Source organism: Vigna unguiculata, chromosome 11 (assembly GCF_037176805.1).
Source record: "Vigna unguiculata cultivar grain cowpea cultivar isolate G323 ecotype 2 chromosome 11, ASM3717680v1, whole genome shotgun sequence".
In the NCBI taxonomy this organism is placed as follows: domain Eukaryota; kingdom Viridiplantae; phylum Streptophyta; class Magnoliopsida; order Fabales; family Fabaceae; genus Vigna; species Vigna unguiculata.
This window is the reverse complement of record NC_140802.1, coordinates 8,817,974-8,839,851: the sequence shown is the minus strand read 5'-3', so window position 1 is coordinate 8,839,851 and position 21,878 is coordinate 8,817,974. Positions and strand designations below refer to the sequence as shown.

At 34.3% G+C, this 21,878-nt stretch overlaps 2 pseudogenes; both read left to right on the top strand.

Annotated features, from left to right (window-relative positions):
* The first annotated feature begins 3,077 nt into the window (after positions 1-3,077).
* LOC146880965 (uncharacterized) lies at positions 3,078-5,362 on the top strand (annotated as a pseudogene).
* A 169-nt stretch (positions 5,363-5,531) lies between these two features.
* Positions 5,532-7,473, top strand: LOC146880964 (uncharacterized; annotated as a pseudogene).
* Positions 7,474-21,878: the final 14,405 nt, after the last annotated feature.

The window sequence follows — 21,878 nt, the reverse complement described above, 5'->3', positions numbered from 1 at the left end:
ATTTTTATATAATATATTAAAATTCACATCATTATAACTTTGGTATAAAAATTAAATTTGGTCACATCTTCAATAGAGACAAAATTGATCAATTTTAAATAAAATTGAGACTAAATTGAATAAAAAATAACAAATATAGGGACCAAATTGAATATAGAACATTGACTTTGACACGTGGCACGTTGTTGGGTTGACACGTGGACATTTAAAAAAAATTTAAAAAAAAAATATTAAAAAAACCACGAAGTGACACGTGCAGTCACTATTGATGGCCGTTAATGATTTAAACGGTGCTAGCAAAAAAAGACCCAATTGAACAAAATTGACGAAAATTGGGACCTATTTGAACACAAAACTATAATTAGGACTTATTTGACAAAACTTGACGAAAATTGGGACAAAAAAGGTATTTTAACCTTAGATAAAAAAGAACGCAAAAATGAATGGAAAAGAGGATTTTTATTAGAAAATGAAGTGTGCCTCTTAAAGCCTTGCTTGACAAAACCCAACTTAGGGACAAAATCCAAAGCGAAGGTAATAGAGTACACACATCCTTGTACTTAGCAACAATACATCTTTAAGTAGGTTGCACTCCATGTCCACGAAGTAGGTTTTAATACATCTTTGTATGTGTTTCCTGAACGTGATTTAACTTGTGATACCGACTTAGGTAGGCTCATACGCTACCATCTTAGGCTGACTTTGTACTTGTTGTTGCCTTAGGCAAACTTTCTGATTGTGGATGCTTGTCCTTGTGCATCTGCAAGAGGAGTCTAGGGAAGGAAACCTCTCTTGCACTTGCTACCTTTTTCGTTCTTGTAAATTTTTTCGTCCTTAATTTTTTTCTTTGGCTTTCTTCCTTCATGGTTACTTATTTTTTTTTCTTGAAGTTGGTCTAGAGGTGACCTCAATTACTAACTTTCCATTAAGTTTTTCTAGTTTTCCCTTTGCTTTAAAGTCTGGAGTGCCGTCAGACTTTTGCCAAACTAAGTCTTCCTTCTTAATGTTCTTTCTTGAATCCGACTATTGTAACGTTGGGTTGCTATCTACTTAGCAACTACTTTTGTTGTAACGCTGGGTTGCTATCTATTTAACATGGCGGTTTATTTAAAATCGTCTCTTTTTTGTAGTATAATATGTCAGTTTAATAATTGTCAAAATATACATGTATATTATGGTGTTTGTAACCACCATCTTTTGGATTATCATACTATTATTTAAAATTGTGTCATTTTAAAATGTCACTTTATATAGAATATTACTTTTTTCCCATTTTATTACATGATTCACAGGAAGAATTTTTTTCAAGTCCCCTCCTTTTTCTTTGTGAAAATTTTTTCGTTCTTTCCCAGATTTTCCTAATTTTTCTTGTCCCACTCTAAACACTTTTCTAGAGCATTAAGTTTAAACACTTTCTCAACTTTGTCCGTTCACTCCCAATGCTGAAACCTTCACTTTGTGCGTTCTCTCCAACTTTGTATAGTTCTCCATTTAATCCCAACTCACAAAATTGATCTCTAATGGCGCTTTCCGTTGGCATTAGCATTCTCTGTTCACGTCTCTGTTAGCGTATATGTTAGGTTTCCATTCACGTCTCTTTGGTCTTGTGCTCCTGTCATTGTTATCGTGTTTGTTTGTGTTCCCACAATTCTTCATCATGTCATCTTTGTTCTTTATTTTATAACTGCTTTGAATGAATACTTTGGTTAACCAATTATTTTAGGTAACTCTTTCATTTATTTTTTTGTTTAGGATAGAACACCTTTCCTCTTATTTGTATGATCCATTTCCTAAATAATGAATGTTTTCTTTGGTCTTTGTTTTGTAGTCATGCCAATAGATAAATCGTGGAATTCTAAACCACGAAACACCATTGAATATTCAAATGGGCTGAATATTTTTTTTTTTGGATTTTCCTTTTGAACATGGTAATGGTCAAGTTATTAATTGTCCGTGTTATTAAGTGTCCATGTTCAAAGTGTGGTTTTAAAAAATGGCAAACTAGGGATGTAGTTCAAGAACACTTAACATGTAGACCTTGCCCTAAAAACTACAAAACATCGTATATGCATGGTGAAGTACCAAGAGTAAGTGATTCCATGGTTGGTAGAAGTGTAGACGTGGTTGAAGATTTTTCAGAATCTCAAAATCTAATGGAAGACATGTTGAATGATGCCTTCGGGGTTTGTGGGGAATGATGCCAATTACTTTGACGGGGCTACCGAAGATGATAGTGTGCAAGCTAATATTATGCGTGATGAAGGGAATATAGATTTTGATGCATTGTTGAAGGATAATACCGAAACATTATATGATGGTTCTTCAAAGTATTCAAAGTTATCATGAATGTTGAAGTTGTATCATATAAAATGCATGTGTAAAATGAGTGACAAAGCAATGACATTGATTCTAGAGTTGCTAAAGGACGCATTTGAACATGCTAAGTTTCCTAACTCATTTTATGAGGCGAAGAATTCAATTAGCAAACTTGGTCTTAACTATGTCAAAATATCAACTTGCCCAAAAGACAGCATGCTATATTGGGGGTAAAGAAAATGAAGGCTTAGAAGAATGTAAACGGTGCAAGATATCTAAATGGAAAGATAAAAGTAAGAAGCAATATGCAAAGATATTGTGTTACTTTCCCTTAAAGTCGAGATTGCAAAGTTTGTTTGTCTTTTAAGACAGTTGATTCTATGACATGGCATGCATCGAAAAAAACTAAGAAAATTGATAAGGCATCCTAGAGATTATGAGGCTTGGAAAAAATTTGATCTATTACATCCTAAATTTGTAGGTGACCTGCAAAATGTACGACTAGGCTTAGCTAGTGATGGTTTCAACACTTTTGGAAACATAAGTACTAATCACATTATATGGCCAATGGTGCTCATTTCATTCAACCGTCTTCTGTTGGAGTGTATGAAGCAAGCCTCTTTTACCTTCTCTATGATAATTCCTAGTAAACAAATAACAAGAAATGATATTGATGTTTACTCAAAACCATGGATCACAAAATTGAAGGAGTTATAGTTTGATGGAGTGTAAACATTTGGCTATTCAAAAAAAAAAAAGAAATGTTTACATTGCGAGCATCTTTGATGTGGACAATTATGACTTCCCTGGGCTAGGAAATTTATCTAGATGGAACACACACTAGAAATGCTCGCTCTACTTGTAATTTTGATACAGACTGTTGTTGGTTGTACATGAGAAAATTTTGTTTTATAGAACACCGTCGATTTTTAGAAAAAGATCATAGATTAAAAATCAACCAATCTCTTTTTAATGGAAGAATCGAACTAAGGAATGCACCAATACCTTTGTCAATGCTAGACTTATTTAAACAAGTTGAGTGTTTGGATGTTACATTTGGAAAGCCATTAGAAATTCCAAATACAAGTAAGAGAGATCAAGGAAATAATGTTGAAGTTGTTGGACACAACAATGGAGAAAGAGAAGTATATTTTTTGACCTTCCTTATTGGGAGACTAATTTGTTGCACCATTGTTTGGATTTCATGCATATTGAGAAGAATGTTTTTGACAATGTATTGTATACTTTGCTTAATGATCCTACAAAATAAAAAGATAATCTTAAAGCCCGAAAGGATCTCAAAGAAATGGGTATAAGGATGGAACTTTGGCCAAGTAATAGAGGAAGATTTCGACCAACTTTATTTTCATTGTTGAAAGAAAAGGAAAAGAAAACATTTTTGCATACATTCAAAAATGTTAAAATGTCAGATGGATACTTAAGTAACATTTCACGATGTATTGACTTGAAAAATGGAAAGATAGTTGGACTCAAAATTCATGATTGTCATATTCTTATGGAGCAATTACTACCTATTGTCATATGCAATATTTTACCAAACAATGTCACTGTAGTGATAGTAGAATTACGTTCCTTTTTTCGACAATTATGTGGCAAAAGTTTAAGGCCATTAAATCTTGAAAAACTTGAGTATCGCATTAAAACAATATATTCCCTCTTACCTTTTTTAGAATCATGGTTCATTAAAACAATATATTTGGAAGTCCAGTACATTATGGTTGATGTATCCCATTGAAAGCTAAATGTGTACGACACACCTTTCAATTTTTGTTTAAGTGTAAAGTTTGTTTGTCCTAATTGTTTTAACATTTTATAGGTATTTGGGACACTTAAAGTTCTATGTTCAAAACAAATCACAAACCTAAGGTTCTATTGTGGAAGGATACATAGTTGAAGAGGTTTTAACCTTTTTGCTCTTAGTATATTGAAGGGATAGAGAAGAGAATTAATAGACCTTGGCATGTTGATGATTATAGTAATATAGAATTGTTTGAATTGCATACCCTATTTCCACCAATTGGTAGAGGAGAAAGTGCCTCTTCAACTTTTGAAATGTCAACCATGGAGAAAACCTAAGCACATCGACATGTGTTATTTAATTGTCCTTAAGTGAAACCTTATATTGAGTGACTATTACCACAAACAAATAAATGTAATTATATTTATAATGTGCTTTTTATGGTATTATTAGTAATATGTCGATGTATTATATTAGGGAATTTAAAGACCATTTGCAAAGGCGGTCTAGAGGGCGAAGAATTCCCAATGGAGAGATATAAAAGATTGTTAATAAGGATTTCATGAATTGGTTTCCTCATAGGGTATGTACAATATGTGTTGTTAGATCCTAAATTAAAGTTATCACTTTAAATGTTCATCTAAAATCATTATTTGTTTAGATTGATAACCTAGACATTTCGAGTTCAGTGTCAAGTGATCTGAAGTATTTAACTCGAGGTCCAACACCACATGCTAGAAGATTTATTGCCTTTAATGTAAATGGATTCTAATTTAAAATGAAAGTCGGGAACATGGAAAATAATTTGGAGAAGCAGATTTGGCATATTATGGAAAATAAGTTGATATAATTGAGTTCAATTACTATAGGAAATTTAAGGTTACCTTGTTGAAATATAAATGAGTTGAGACCGCAAAAGATAAAGGGTTTAAAAAGGATCCATGGGGGTTCACTTGTATAAATATTTCACTATTAATTCACACTAGAGATTGAGAAGAGCATGAACCATACATTGAAGCTTCACAAGATGAAATGGTGTATTATGTGAACAATGAGGTTCATAGGGATTGAGCCACCACTATCCATGTCAAACCAAGAGACTTTTATGATATAGGAGAATCAGATATTAATGTATATGAAGTTGAAGCCTGTCCATAACAATACTTAAATCAATTTTTCAGTAACTCTGAACAACTAGTATTTTTTAGGGACGATGAAGATGGTGACTTATTAAATGAGGACAATCGTAATGGTGAACTTGATGAAAATGATTCAATGTCAGAGTAATAATAATTATTGGGTATGACTCTAGGTTATAGAACTTGGTTCCATGCTAAGCTTATCAATTATTTACTTCTTCCTTATTTCAAACAAAAAAGTGTAGAAAATTTGTTGATACATGTTTACCTTATAAATGATTTACTTTTTGATTGTTTCATTTTTGTTTTGTGTAGATATGCCTAGACCAAAAAGGATTAGGATTTTGCTAAAGTCAGATCCAAAAGTTCCAAGAACCCTTGAAAATGAACATATTTCATGTAGTTCAAAGCATTTTTGGGAAATTATGCGCATGTTACATATGGACATACATATACTGAACCTAGACAAGCAAAAACTCAACTAGGACCGCCAAAAAATGAACCTGACATTAAACAATTGAATCTGCAGAGGCAACTTTTGAACTTGCACAAGCAACTTTTGAGTCTGCAAAAGCTTCACAACCAGTTATTGAATCTTCACAACCAACTTCTCAATCAACTCAACCGACATCTCAATTTGCTCAACCCAATTCTAAAGTTGAACCTGTAACATTAATCTCAAAAAAGGGACGACAATTAAACCACTATTGGTTTGTGGATGCTATAGGTAAATATAATACTGTGTTATTATTTTCATTCAATAAGTTCCAATTAATGTATTTAATTTTTGTCGATGAAGATGGAGTTATTAAAAAACTTAAAGTCAAGGTTAAGGATGATCACAACTTGCCAAATGGATTACGTGCGGTGGTGAACTACGAAAATAAATATCAACCAATTGGAGAAGAATTTGGTTTACTTCTAGGAGTGTGTGGGCTGCTAATAACAAATTATATGTTGTTACCTATAAGTTTTGAAAGGTGGTCATCTATGCCAACTACTTACAAGATCAAAGTGTAGGAAAGTGCACTAAAAGTAATTAAACATCTTTATTGTTGTTTTCCTATTCAATATAGATTTGGATTAACATTTGAATTATTTGAAGCCTCAATTTTGTTTCAAGATTTATGATGACTTGGAAAAAATAGATGTTATATTTAGAATTGGAAAACTATGGAGGGAGTACATATGTAAGTTATGGAATGAACTTTATGAGCACATTCTTAGCAAAAATGATTTCATCAAGAATGTTCCAAATGGCGTTATCATGGATCAATGGGTTGTTTGTTGATTATCACCTCAAGCCTTCAACAATGGTACAAAATTTGTAATTAGTGTATTTACAATAACCTTCAATTTAAATGTCCACAAAACTGAATTTCTTTTCATTCTTTAGGATATGTGTGATTGAAATAGAGATATTAGGAAAAGGCAAAGTATTCCTCACACTGGTGGTATTATGTCTTTATCTAGTAGGAGGAAAATTTTCACTAATGTTTGACTTAAATTATTTTCCTTTAAATATATAGAAACTAGAACTTGGTAAGAATATTGGGAGAGCCAAAATGTGGAAGATAACCCATAAGAAAAAAAAAGGCACCTATGTGAATGATGAGGGTACAGAGATTGGGGTAGCTTTATTCATTTCATTAAGTTGTTCAATTTTGGATTGTTGGGTTATGGAGTTATTGAATATAGATTTTAGAATTTGGTCTTGCATAATATAGATTTTAGAACTTGGATAAGTTTAGATGACTGATTGTACATGGTATTGTAGTTTTGTTTTTGGTTTGGAAATATATGTTTTGCTTGGGCTATTATTTTGCTTTGGCTAATAATGGATATGTTTTTGAACTAGCTAGGGAATTATATAATATTAAGAAGATATTTGTCTTCTGAGTGAGTATGCAAACTAGTGCTAGAATATTGTAAAACTTTGTGTAATGTTGTGTAACTTTTTTGTTTAGTGGATTGATGTTATAGGTGGACTACTAACAGGTCAGAGGACTTTCATATGGAGTTTTTCCTACTCTTGCTTTTCAACAATTAACTATAAGAATAAGTGGAATCAACTTTGCTTCATCTAGTGCAACTTCGCGACATGAAGAAGACAAGTTTGTGAAGATTGAAAATGAGCATGCAAATATGAAGAACCAAATGCAAACATTGCTTACCTATATTGTATTTAAAGAAAATGTTCCAAAAGATCTTGTTACAATGGTTGTTGGTTTGGCACATCCACCTGTTAATGAGGTGTAATTTACTTTAGTAAATTTCTTAAACTTATTGTATGGATCCCTTAATTTATTTGAACTTCACCTACTCATATACATCTATTCTTTCTTCATTGTAGGTACAAGATATATACAAGGATCAAGTAGTGTGCTATCTTCACGAGATATACTAGGATCAAGTGGTGGAAACAAAACAACATAGAATTAGGAAAGCAACTTAATTTTTATAATTGTGTTATGAACTGTTAATGTTGTCTTCTTTTTTTGGTGGATCTTTGAATATTTTAGTATTTTGGCACTTTGGTGTAATTATGTTATGTTGACAATGAATGAAACAATTTAATTTATTAATTTTGTTTTATAGTTTTATAATTTTTTTTATGTATTACATTATCATCAAAAATAATTTTTATTTAATTATGAAAGTATAAATGCTGGAAAAAAATAATAAATATTTAAATAAGAAATTTATGACACTTCATAATAATATATTTTATTTGAGAATTAATTATAATAGTGACAATTAAAAATGTCATAATAATCTTAGGTCTAAGTGTCGTTTTTATCATTGATTTTGTTTACTAGTAAATATATTACTTCAATTTTAACTGATGTTATTTGCCTCTTTAGGCCACCACTATATACATGGTATAAAATGGCGGTTGTTGCGGCAGTTCACCATAAACCGTCATATTATACTTTATGGCGGCAAAATTTATGGTGTTTCTAGAAATCGTAACTCTAGTAAATAATGACGGTTAAAAACGACACAAAATGCAAGTTCATTAGGCTGTACTTTGTTTGCCTATTATTTTCCTGACAGGACTGGCGACTCAAGGATGTCTTCGTCGAGCTCAATTGTACTCTTATATTCGAATTTTAAGTTGTTCTTCTTCTTCTTATACTCAAGTATTGTCACGTCGAGACCCTCTTGTACTCGAACATTGGAATGTCGAGTTTACTCTTGTACTTAGGCACTATAAAACTGAGTTACTCTTGTACTTGGGTATTGGAACATCGACTTACTCTTGTACTCAGACACTGGAAAGTCGAGTTTCTCTTGAACTCGGTAACCGAAACGTTGAGATTCTATTGTACTAACTAAATTCTTCTTGTGCACGAGTATTGGGATGTTGAGTTGCTCCTGCTTTTGTACTTGGACACTAGAGTGTCATTTTTCTTTGACCTCCAAGACTCCTCCTATAGTCTACTCTGATGATCCCGACGTTTTGGAGATCAAAATTATATCTATTTGTAATGGTTATACGATACTCCATTACTTAGATGGAGCTTGTCAATTGCTTCTTAGAAAATTCTTGTCGAGGGATCTTTCTTTCTCCATTTTGTCAAGTTTCTAGCTATTTTATTCAAGTGTTGTATCTTTTTCGCTGTTGCTTCTCTTATGCACACTTCTTCCTGGATTCCATGAGATTCAGATCAGCTCGAAGTGTTTCTTCGTTGTGTTCTTCATCAAACTGTTGTGTTGTCGATCTATAATAGCAGTTAATTCTTTTTTTAGGAAGCATGAGGATGACTTTGGTGATGCTTTGGCTTGTAATGAAGGATAATGTAAGTTGATATTGAGACCACCTAAATTGCCTGTTGCACGGTGCATAAAAGCTTTCTATAGGAAAATATTATTTAGAGTTTTACAGAGTAGAGTCCTAAGAAATAGAAGTGAGTCACAATGGACAAACTTAAGAACCTTTTCTTTCCTAGCCAGAGTTTTCCTCAAACCCTTTTTACAAATTTCCTCATAGAAATTCATGCTTTTGATTTGATGATATGTCCGTCACCAAGACATTAACACTCTGATAGAGAATATTATTCGTACTCTTGAGTTTCTTTTTTTTACCTTATGCATATTGTTCTATTAACATTCTCATGCATCAAGGATTTTGTGGTCATCGTGGTTGCGCCCAATTCGCAAATTATCAACATTGTGAGCTTTATCTTTGAGTTGGAGTCTTAGGCTCTCAAGAGCTTAACTATTATGTCCTTGTTGGAAATCTCTAGGTTTTGATAAGAGAGAAGAGATGTCTACTACTTTATGCATTGTTCTTAATTCTTTTGAAATAGATCTCGAATGGCTTTGCATCTAAGGTTATGCGTTCCGCTTAAAGATTTTGAAATATATCTCAAGTGGCTTTGCATTTAAGGTTATGCGTTGCTCGTAATGCTTTTGAAATAGTTTTCGAATGAATTTTCATCTAAGCTTCTCAAATGACTTTTCATCTGAGCTTATTGTCATTATCTCTTGCTGGAATTTGGATTGGATCAATTTTCTTTTCTTGATGTTGAGGTTTCACTTGGCCATTATGGTGTTTCTTAAAGTTTAGCATGGTGGCTGATGGAAGGCTGAAGTTGAAATTTGTTCTGCATACTGTATACAAGATGCGTTGACCAAGCTTAACTTGAAGGCCAAGCTTTGGAAGAATGGTAAAATGCAGCTATCGGTTTATAACAACACAAACTATGATTTTTCTCTTCACCTTGTTAGGCTCCAAGGCCCCCCCTTTGGCACAACATCGCATCTTCTATTGGCCAATTTAGCCTTTGTCGCTTTAGGTAGAACTTGTGTGCTATTGCAGCTGATAAACTTTCACCCACAAAGTTGATATTGTCACCGAGGACAACATAAGTCGGGAATTCTCTGTCCATGGTGCTAATAGTAAATGTTTTCCGTAGTGACAACCATAGTCTCATTATTCTGGGCGGATCAAACCACCATTATTCCTCTCTTTGCAACATGGAAAGATCCAGCCACCATTTCGTCATTTAGCAAGCTTGAGCCAGACCCATCAAGCGATACTCAAAACGTATCCACAACACGCGTTCACACCGTTCGTATGGTCTCATCACCAACAATGGGGGGGGGGGGGGGAGGAGGTCAACAAACCTTGCATGCTGCCACACGGGCTTTTGGGTGCATCACCCTTGGTTATTAAGCCTTGGTCGAAGACGCTAACTCTAGGGACGACGTTGGTAGTGTAACATTCCTACTGAAAATTACTTAAATAAAATAAATGGATAATAATTGAACTTCAAACATCATAATTTATTATTCCCAAACGCTGAAAAATTCATAACTTATACAACGCGCTTAAAACTCAAATTAATAAAATCCATAAAAAAACCATGATCGTTTTACAATTTCTCAAGATAAATGACTGAAAACTAAAAATCGTAAATAAACATAATCCAATCCCATGCTAGCCCTCTCTCCGTTGCTATACATCACCAACATCACCTAGAATATCATCTGCTCCCGTGTGACAACTCACACGATCATCGCCAAACACAAACAAAAAGGGCAGCTCTTAAATAAATAATATATAAGTTGATAAACTCAAGATTCACCTAACAACTTTATTCTAGTTAATTCTTAGCCAAGAACCCTACTACTCCAAGGTTTTCCAACTTGTAAGTCTCACAAATAATTGACCATGGACTCAGGATATAAGATGTTTCCACGAACCTACCCACTTGAGGTCCTACCTATACAAACCTCCCTGCTCATAGTCCAACTCTAAGGACCTCCCCGACCATAGTCCAACACACGTGATCCAACAACTACGAACCTTCTCGCTCGTAGCAGCTCTCAAGTGCGAGCACGGAACATACGAAACTCCCCGCTCGTATCCCCACACAAGAGCATCATACTATGAATCTCCCCGCTCATATTATCACGTGTTCACCACTAGACATTAACCTACCCACTCATGACACAATCAACAGCTTCTGGTCCAAGTCTCACATCACATCATAATAAACGCAAGCAAGAAAAGTCATTGGCTGCAGCGCTATCGTCTGGCGCTGCCTAAGTGCCGCCAGACGATATTCATGCGTAGACCGCTTGGCGGAAGCATCACATTGCCATGCGCCAAGTAACTCCAGACCCACTATTTTAAGGTCTATCGCCTGACGACTACTCGTGTGTTGCCAGACGCTGTATCAGTAGCGCAACCTTACTACATGTCACTTCAACAGGTTATGGTTATAAACCAAATCACTCTCGGTCAATAACTCATGTACCTAGTTTAGAGCCTGATTCCTGATGCATTTCCAAGTCACATATGGTTCAATCCTCTGTATTTACTCCTAAGCACACACACACTTAAGTACAACTCAATCCAATCCGAAATCTACATCCACACACCCATGGTCCGCACATCAATTATAATGTTATTGATTTCCATCTCAGATCCTAGTGCACACATATTTTATTATCATATCAATGACTTATACGACATACAACTCATGGCACAACCAACTCTTACCTTAGTCTTAGTTACAATCGTCAAGTCATTATTATAGCCATTCTTAACCAATTTTAACATCCTTGTCAATCATTCACTTATTGCGTCTAAAGCCACTAAATCTTTACATATTATTAGGCCATATCTAAGGATTTACTATCAATCACTACATCAATTTAAAGTGAGCACCCCATCATATTCCATATATTGCTTATTCCTCATACTCCTTGTTCACTCTTCTTTCTCTAATTGTCACATCCACAATTCCCTTCCCATTCAATCCACTAGAACCTCTTTCTTAGCCACTTAGTGAAATTTCCAGAACTATAATTGTTCACCACTATCGCCTGGCGGCCAATAGGATGTCGCCAAGCGGCACATCAGTACCTGGGTATAAACCCAGGTTTCCTGCGCTTGTGAACACCTATATTTTAACCCTCCAATCTATTCATTCCCAAATGCACCAATATTTCACAATTACTCAATTTCCTGATACATACTAAACCAATAACATCATATTATTCCGACCACATCGTAATTGGCCCCTATTTCCCAAGATTCAGATTAATTCTACAATTTTAACATGAACTCTTCATGTTTATATCTCCAACTCAATTCACAAGCATCATAGTAATAACAATAATTTAGATCCAAGCATTTATGCAGACATATTAATCTGACTGGAAAGTCACCACATCATAAAATCCATAAAACACAACAAAAATAGGAACAATCATCGTGCGTCGCCTGGTGGGTCCACTTCGCCGCTAGGCGGTTCATAACAGAACACATAAAACTGGGTAAAAAAGTATGCTTCGCCTGGCGGTGCATTCATTATTGCCATGCAGTTTCTGGACAGAAACCCATAAACATATGAAAAACAACGTAAAAAAAGGGGTTTCATGCAATTGGGTCACGACAAGGCACAATACATTATACATGAATAATAACATACAAAAACAGCTCCTTTTACCTGGAAATCCTTGCTCCAATTGAGTTCCTTAACCCTTCTTTCACACTCCATTGGTCACCTTTGCTTCTACTAACCACAAGAATTCTCGCCTGTTTGATTTCTCCACTCTCACTCTCAATTCTCTGCAATTTTCCAAAACTATATCTTCTTCCTCTCCTCTTTCCACCTCTATTTTAATTAAATTAATTAAAAAAAACGAAATTCATTATTGTAAGGGTTAATGACCATCAATTCTCATTAACTTGATTGTTTTTTTCAGCCCTTCTGGTTTCTCCCACTGATGGCTAGGGTTTCTGACCCTTCCCATCCATCCCAAAAAATAATTTTAGCAAAAAGGATCCTTATTTCGCATACGCCAAGGTTGAAACACATAATCACCCCCTCTCAAAGCAAGTGCACAACCAATACAACCAATTCACGTTTCGTGACCATTCTTACACATCTAGGAATTTATAATCATTCATCATGATCAAACATATCATTAAAATAATATACTATTAAAATAACACACAATTTGCATACACAGGACTCAAACCTAAGTCCCCTCATAATAACTAAGTACTCTCAACCATTTGAACTGATACTATTCCACATCATTAAAGCCATCATTAAATATCATAAAGACTCTAACTACCCGCAATTATTAAATAATTATTTAAATTTCTCGGGTCTTACAGGTAGTAGTCAAACAATTGATATTAGTGGCATCCCAGATACAAATAATGCAGTTGTCTAAAGCGAAGCAGAAATGCCCTAGAATTGGCCGATGAGGCAATGAAGGAAGACGAGCATGGAAAATTGGCACTACTTTGATGGTCACATCAGTTCTAGCAACCCTTAGGCAGGTGGCACGATACCTAACGATGGCAGTGTAAGACCCAAAAAATTAAATAGTTAATTAAATAATTATTTAATAAATACGGGTAATAGAAGCCTTTAAGGCATTTAATGCAAAGAGTTATAACATGGAAAAGTATTAGCTTAAGTGGTTAAGAGTACTTTGTTTGTGTGAGAGGACTTGGGTTCGAGTCCTATGTATGCCAATTGTGTGTTATTTTAATTTATGCATTATTTTGATGATATACTTGAATGCTAGACTTGATAATAATATCCTAAAATTGTAGAAATTATCACAAATATGAATTGGTTGATTTGGTTATGCATTTGACTTGGTAATTGATGGGTTATGGGTTCAAACCTTGCTGAGAACTCTCTTTTTGCCAAATGAAAGGGTTGAGGAACCCTAGCAGCCATGAGGGACAAACCAAGAGGGCTGAAAACATCCTGCTAATGGGTATTGATTAGTCATGAAGCACATACTAATTAAATTTTCGTTTAGGGTGTAAAGGGTAATTAAGGGAAAGTAATTTGGAGAGAGGGAGAGGAATTTCAGAGAGAGAGAGACCAGGAATAGTGGTGTGAACGTTGGTCAGTGAGGTTCTGGCAATTGGCACACACTACAGAGTGGAAAACCAGTCTTGGGAGTGTAAACAAAGAACAAGAGTGTGTTCTTGGGGTTGGAGTGGAAAACCAGTCTTGGGAGTGTAAACAAAGAACAAGAGTGTGTTCTTGGGGTTAGAGACACGTTCAATTCGAATTTGGAGTGAGGATTCGAGGTACGGGAGTTGTTTACTTTGATTAATATGATGAACTATGCCTTGTATGAATGAAATTGCTTTGCTTCCCTGCCATTTTTTTTATGAGGTTTCTGGGTTTTTGTCCAGAAACCGCACAGTGACAAGGCCCGAGCTGCCAGGCAGCATAGCAGACTTTGCCTCTGTTCTTGATTTTTACATGAACCTCCTGGCGGCGATGAAGATCTGCCAGGCGGCGCGGCGTTGTTCGCGTTTTCTTGATTGATTCTTGTAGCTAATTGAGTGAAAATTAATGTGATTTCTGGAATTGATCTGTGCAAACCCTATTGGGTGTCGTGAATCTATGAAACTCAACACAAACTGAGTGCATATCCAAATTTTGGAACATACCCGTGTGTGCACTCTATAATCGTATGTGTAAAATTTGGAGGGGATTGAATTGGGATTGATTCCAGAGAGTTGCAGCCAAGTGAAATCTAAGAATTTAATTCAGAATAAAAGGTTCAGATTATTGTAGATGCATTGTTGAAATTTGGAGAGTTAGGTATTAAGGATGGAGTGCATAAAAGGTTTGCTATCAGCCGTAGAATGGAGAAACCTATGTTTGGTTGGGTACTGGTGTACCGCCTGGCGGCGCTACACTTACCGCCAGGCGAAGACGAAGTGCAATCACAGGATTGTGAGGTTAGACAGTGAGAAAAAAATTGGAGAGAGGAATCTAGGAGAGTGAGTAGTACTGGAAATTATTGGTGAAACTGTGAGGAACAATATAATTATGGTATTGAATTATAGGGATTGGAAGAGGTGGGAAGGTATGAGTATAGTATGGTATGGTTGCAAGAAAGTTAATTAAAGCTAGGGAAGATAATGAATTCTAATTCAAAGTTTCAGGGTTGGAAAGTATAAGTGGGCTTGGAGGTGTAAAATTGGGACATGGGATAGTGTGTCTTAGTGAGTTGAGGTATTAGCTATTACTTGTGTAAGATGGATTGAAAGCTAAATGAGTTGAAGAGGTATTACTGTTGTAATGTGATTTGGGTTGGTAATGTACTATAAGGTAAGGTCTGGTGTGAACTCATTTGGAGTGGGTTGGTTCCTTGATTAATGATTGATGAACTTGGTTAATCCTAGATTTTGTTTTGAGACCGAGAATGGGAAAAATTATAGGTAATGGGTTCACTTGTGGGGTGCCAAAGAGTCAAGAATAAGAATTGAATGGATAAGAGTGTAATGCTGCTTTGGAGGAGTCAAGAGAAGGTGAGATAATCGGGACTGACACGTGAAAACAACAAATTGGTACGCTGCTGATACAGCGCCTGGCGACGTGAGTGTGCGCGCCAGGCGGTAAGAGCTCCAAGAAGGGGTCTATAACGATTGGCGCCTGGCGGTAGGGTAGGATCTGCCAGGCGGACGTGGAACAATGGGCATTCTGTTCGTGGACCTGGCGCCTGGCGGTGTGGCTTGAACCGCCAGGCGGTCTGCACTGATTTTGCTTGGTGGCACCTAGGGTTGCGCCAGGCGATTGTGCTGCAGATTATGACTTGTGTGGGTTGCTTTTAAGTGACAATGACGATATGCTTGGATCGGGAGATGCTGTGCCATGAGCGGGTAGGTTCATGGATGGTGGATAACATGTGATGATCTGAGCGGGGTAGGTTCGTATGTTCCGTTCTCACGATTGAGAGATGCCACATGCAGGGAGGTACGGGGCTGGTGGATCACATGTGTTGGACTACGAGCGGGGAGATTCGTAAAGGCAGGACCACGAGCAGGCAAGTTCGTGTGAGCATCATATTCCCGAGTTCAAGGCTAACCATTGTGTGATTTGAAGGCTGTAAAGCCTTGGGGTTAAAGTCTTCGCCAAGAACTAACTAGATTAATTAAGATGGGTGTCTTATTTATAATTTGTGGTTATATATGTATTTTTATTTTATCAGCTCATCCTTTTTGTTTTTGTATGGCGATGATCGTTGGATTCATTACACGAGAGCATATGTTGATACAGATGATGCTGAGGATGCTCAGGCGACAGAGTGAGGGCTAGCTTGGGGGATTACAGCTAGGAGATTTTTTGCTATATTTTGTTATGTTTTCAGTTATGAATAATAATTTTGGAAATTGTAATACTCTTGGTATTTATGTTTTATAAATTTTGGCGCGTGTTTTCACATTTTAGAATTTTTCCCGCGTTTGGGAATAATAATATCGTGGTGATTTAATTTCTTTTCCTTATTTATTTATTTAATTAAGTAATATTCCTTAGGGATGTTACAAGCAGCGTTTGAGGTCTAGTGGAGAAGATGGAGGATGAAGGTGATGTTGTGTCATCATATGGCTGGTCAAATTTTTTAGTGAGGATGATGGACACATGGAAACTTTTTATAAGGCAGATTTGGAGAGTGAGGATACCTATGTGGCAGCCTCTGATTGGCCAACTTCGTGGGTATAGGTGTCAACACCCAATTTCGTACGACATAATTAAAAAATATAATAATAAAAAAAATAATGACGAATAAAAAAATAAAAAAAAGTATGATTTTTGCTTTGGAATTTTTTTCTTTTTCTAAATAATAATAGTATGATAATAATAATAATAATAATAATAATAATAATAATAATAAATAAAAAGAAAAAGATTGTTTTAATCTTTTATGTGTTTTCTTTTGATGCCTTGTTTTTATTTTAGCCCAAAATTTTCTTGCAACTAACAACAACCCAAAATTTTATATTCTCACCCCCACTCTATGCTTTGTCATTTCTTCCAAATCAAGAAGTTAATGATGGGATTCTAATATTTAAAAGCAGAATCTGTTTTAATTTTTAGAATCGTTTTTCCCCAATGATAATTGATTTTATGCTCTGATTTTAGGACACATCTTTTCCAAATAAAGAAAGTAGTAATATGATTCTAAGCAATATCTCTTTTACTAATTAGAATCATTTTTCCTGATCACGTTTGATTTTGTGCTCTGATTTTTCTATGATTTGATTCCCATAATGTAATAATATTAAGACCAATTCTTTCCTTTTAATTTTCTTTATAATCAAGACTGACTTTATTACGAGATTACATTAGATTTAAAATTTTGTGTATTTAAACCCATTAAGCAAAAGAATAAAGGGACGACTCTGGCTCTTACCCTAAGCACACAATTTCGATCACCACCGCCATGTGCTTCTTAGTGTTCCAATGCAACTATTTGTCTGCTCAATTAGGCGTGCAAATCCAATATCCCGTTCAGGTTTACAAAAATTAATTCTTGTTGTGTTATATGCGATTTTGTTGAGAATTGGTTATGATATTGGTTGTATTTGATGTTTTCACCATTTCATTCTCGGTGGAAAAACATTATTGTCATGCACTTTTGGTTCATTAATATAATTAATGTTTGTTAATTACACTGGGTTGCTAGCGTTGTTGCATGAATAAGTGAGAGATCTCATGTTTTAATATTCCATGTTTGCGTGAGTCCCGTTTTCTAATACTTTTTTTTGTTGGTCCCACTTTTCTTTTTTTTTATATGTCATTGTTTCGTTTTTATATATTACGTTTTTTTTAACTCTTTATTTAAACTTTTTACAAATGATAAAATAATATGCTTAATCCTAAATATTATTTCCTAATCTTTTATTTATTTATTTATTTATTTTCCTAATATTTTCATAAATTATTGATATATAATAGTCACACTTTTTTGGGTATCATATCTTCTTTCGGAAGTTTTTTCTTTTAAAAAAATAATAATAAATAAATAATTTAAGTACCTTTTTAGCTTTTAAAAGATATAAGTGTTCGTGTGACTGCTCGCGTCGTCTTAGTTCTTAATACCTTCGTTCTTCTATAAGATTACTAAAAAATTCAAAATTTTTAAATTTAAAAAAAAAATGTGATATCAACGTCTTCGAACAAATTATTTTTTTTCAAAAAGCTTTTTCATAAAGAACTACGTGACCTTGATTCTCCATTATGAATGAATATACGTAGGAGCAAGGAGTAATCCTTGTCGGGCCCAAAAAACAAAAATCTTTTTTTATTTCTTTTGAATTTTCTCTTTTTATTATTTTGGAAAATAAACATTTAAAGGAGACCCTCTCCATTGTATTTTAATTAAAGGTACCGTCTTAGGACGAATATTGTAGGGTACTAACACCGTCCTTACACGTAACCAACTCTCGTACCCCAAATCTATTTTTGTAGACATTGCTCTTTTTTTATGGTTTTCCGTAGTTTCCTATAATAACTCTGGTGGTGATTCCAAACCTCTTTTTTTAATATTTTATTTTTGGTTTGTCGTTCCGTCGCAATTTCATTTGTGATAATAGGATTGCTTAAAAAGTGGAGTACATAAGTAAATTAGGGCGAACACAACATATTTTTCCAAAATTTTCCAATTTTGGCCTTATTTTAAAGGTGTTTCATAATTGCTTTATTTTCACACCTTGTATAAGATTAACATAACTTTAGCTGCATCAACAAACATTAGAATATCACATAAAATATTTTATGCAAGTCAAATGTTATTTTTGATGCGTTTTTATCTAACGAGGCCATCATTGAAATTTGGCCTTATTTTGAAGGTGTTTTGTAATTTCTTTATTTTTGCACCTTGTATAAGATTAACATAACTTTAGCTGCATCAACAAACATTATAATATCCAAGAAAATATTTTATGCAACTTAAATGCTATTTTCAAATCATTTTTATCTCACTAGGCCACCATTGGAATTTGGCCTTGTTCCGAAGGTGTTATGTAATTTTTTTATTTTCACACCTTGTAAGAGATTAACATAACATTAGAATATCCAAGAAAATATTTTATGCAACTTAAATGCTATTTTTGATGTGTTTTTATCTCAAAAGGCCACCTTTGGAATTTGGAGCACTTGTTGAGTCAGGTGTTACCAAAGCAATGGGAAAAATCTATTTTGTCACTTATTATTCATAAAATTTGAATAAAACATATTGAATGAAAGAAATAGAGTGTCAAAGTAGCATTCTTACAAGGCATTCCAAAACTCTAACCATAAATTTTCATGGTAGCTAATTGTGAGCAATTATGGAATATCCTCATTGTCGATCTCTATAATGAGTTATCTCATCATGTAAGAATTGTATAAAATGTGGAGGCAGGATAAAGTCTTACCTGGGCCCCACAGTGGGTGCCAAATGTTCCTACCGGGATTCGGTGAGTGGACCTTTGGACAGGTGGTAAGATTTGAGTGGAATGGAGAATTCTAATGTATGCTCCAAGGAGTGGTCACAGGGAAAGATCCACTTGTAAAAGAATCTCTAATGCTTAGGTTAGTAAGAGAGCTTTAGGATATAAGAGAATAGAGTAATGAATGTGATAATTTGTGTATTTCTTGGTGAAATACTAAGTGTATTTATAAGGTTTCTAGGCATTTATGATTTGTGTGATAAAAATAGATAATATCAAGGAAATATCAGATAATATAAATAAATATTTAGTAAATGTTAAATTAGTGGAATAATAAGAACAATGTAATAGATTACATGATATACCAAATATTCTGTAAATATATGGTATTAAGGAATATCATGACGTAATCAAATTACAAAGATTTAGTCACATATATTATTAATATATGAATATTTGAACAAACAAATATATCTTAGAATATCTTCCAACCACTTTAGGTCAGTAAACATGAATGGGCCTTGTTGGACCGCATCACTTAGCATATTTGTTAAGTCGGATATGTACATATATTATTTCCTATTGATTAAAATTTATTTCACATAATTGAATAGGAATATTATTTCCTTTGACAAATTTCCGTTTCAAAATTATAACATCTTATTTTAATAGAATAATACTACTAAAATAAAGCATCACATAATTAATATTTAAGAACAAATTATTTATAACTAAAGTTGGTTATTACAGTCATCCAAAACTAACTATGACAATCTGACAACTAAGGTATACAACTCTAGGAATCCAAAGATTTAAAACATGAAACAAAATATCTCCAAAAGGATATTACAAAAGAAACAACTTCAAAACTAAGAGCTATGGGTTGCATCATCACTCTCTCGAGACAAATAAACTCCTACTCCTCATATGCTCACACCAATGAAGGTGTTCATTGCAAAAGTAGAAAAACAACACAAGATAGAACACACAAAAGAAGGGTAAGCTAATATGCAAAAGAGGTTTTCATATAACAGAAATAGATTTAGCATCACATACTAGTCATTCAAAAAAATAAATAGATCACGTAACAAGACTCAATTATTCGGATACACGCATTGATATTAGACTTTGGTAAGTTTTGCACTTGTGGTGGCCTCTACTACTCTATAGAACTACTACCAAATGGTTTCACCCTACCACACACAAGGTCAGTCAATTATCATCTTTAGCCAAGGTAAAGCCATTATACTAAGACCTCTTACTCCTTTCACCACATACCTAATCCTTCTTTACATGAGATTAGATGGTTATTAGAATGTGAGGATAACTTCCACTACTGAATCCTTATATCAATGCATACACTATGAAAACCTAATCCTAATCCTAATCCTCCTTGGATCAGTACTAGTCATCTTCATACATATCACATACATAGATAATTCTTAACAACTTATAAGATTATATCAAACACACAAAAATAGTAAACATAGAAGATTGAATAACTCTATTAATTCCAGTCAACGAGATAATCCACTTGCTCAGCGAGTAATGTCTGAATGCCCACTCGCATAATGACTAGACATCTTGCTTAAAGCATCCAAAATTCGCCCAACGAAGACTTGTCGCGATAAGCGACAATCAAGTTAGTAAACTCTTTGACTTTAGAGTCACTTAACGAGAATATCCTTGCCTAGCAACTACCAAGTTAGTGGCTTTCTAACTTCGATGTCGCCAATAGACGTAGTTCCTCACCCAACGAGTTTGTATAATTCCGCAGAAAACATAAATCTTTAAATTTAGCAACACAATCCATACCAGTTATGCATCTTAAGGTTCATACAAGTTTTAAACATACCAAATATGAATTTGCAACACTTAATCTGGTACACATGATCATATCATACTCAAAATAACTACAAAACTTCCAATATGAAAGTGATTGCAAAAACTTGAAATTAGAGATCCTACATTCAAGTTTAACAGCTCAAAGACAATAAACATCAAAATTTATCACATAACCACAACTTTAAACTACATGCAAAACAAATTAAACTTCCTAGACATAGGAGACTTCTTAACTTCTCTTACTTGTGAAATAACTCAAAATGGTTAGAGACCCCACAATATCCTGAAATACACAGGAAACTCTATCTCTGCCTAGAGACATCACAAAAATGACTAGGATATACCATTAAAATCACTGATAAACAAAGAATCTTACATATGACTCTAAAGACACATGCAAGTAAGATAGGCCCGCAAGCAAAGAATAGATTGAACCTAGAAAAGGTGCAGAAAACCAACTTACTTATACAAAGAAACTAATTGGTTAGAATTTAAGAACTCGCCATATGGATCACTCTAGTGGTCTCCAATCTTCCAACAAACGAGTAGAGAGTGAGAAAACCTAGAGAAAAATGAAAGAGCTCTAGAGATGTGGTTT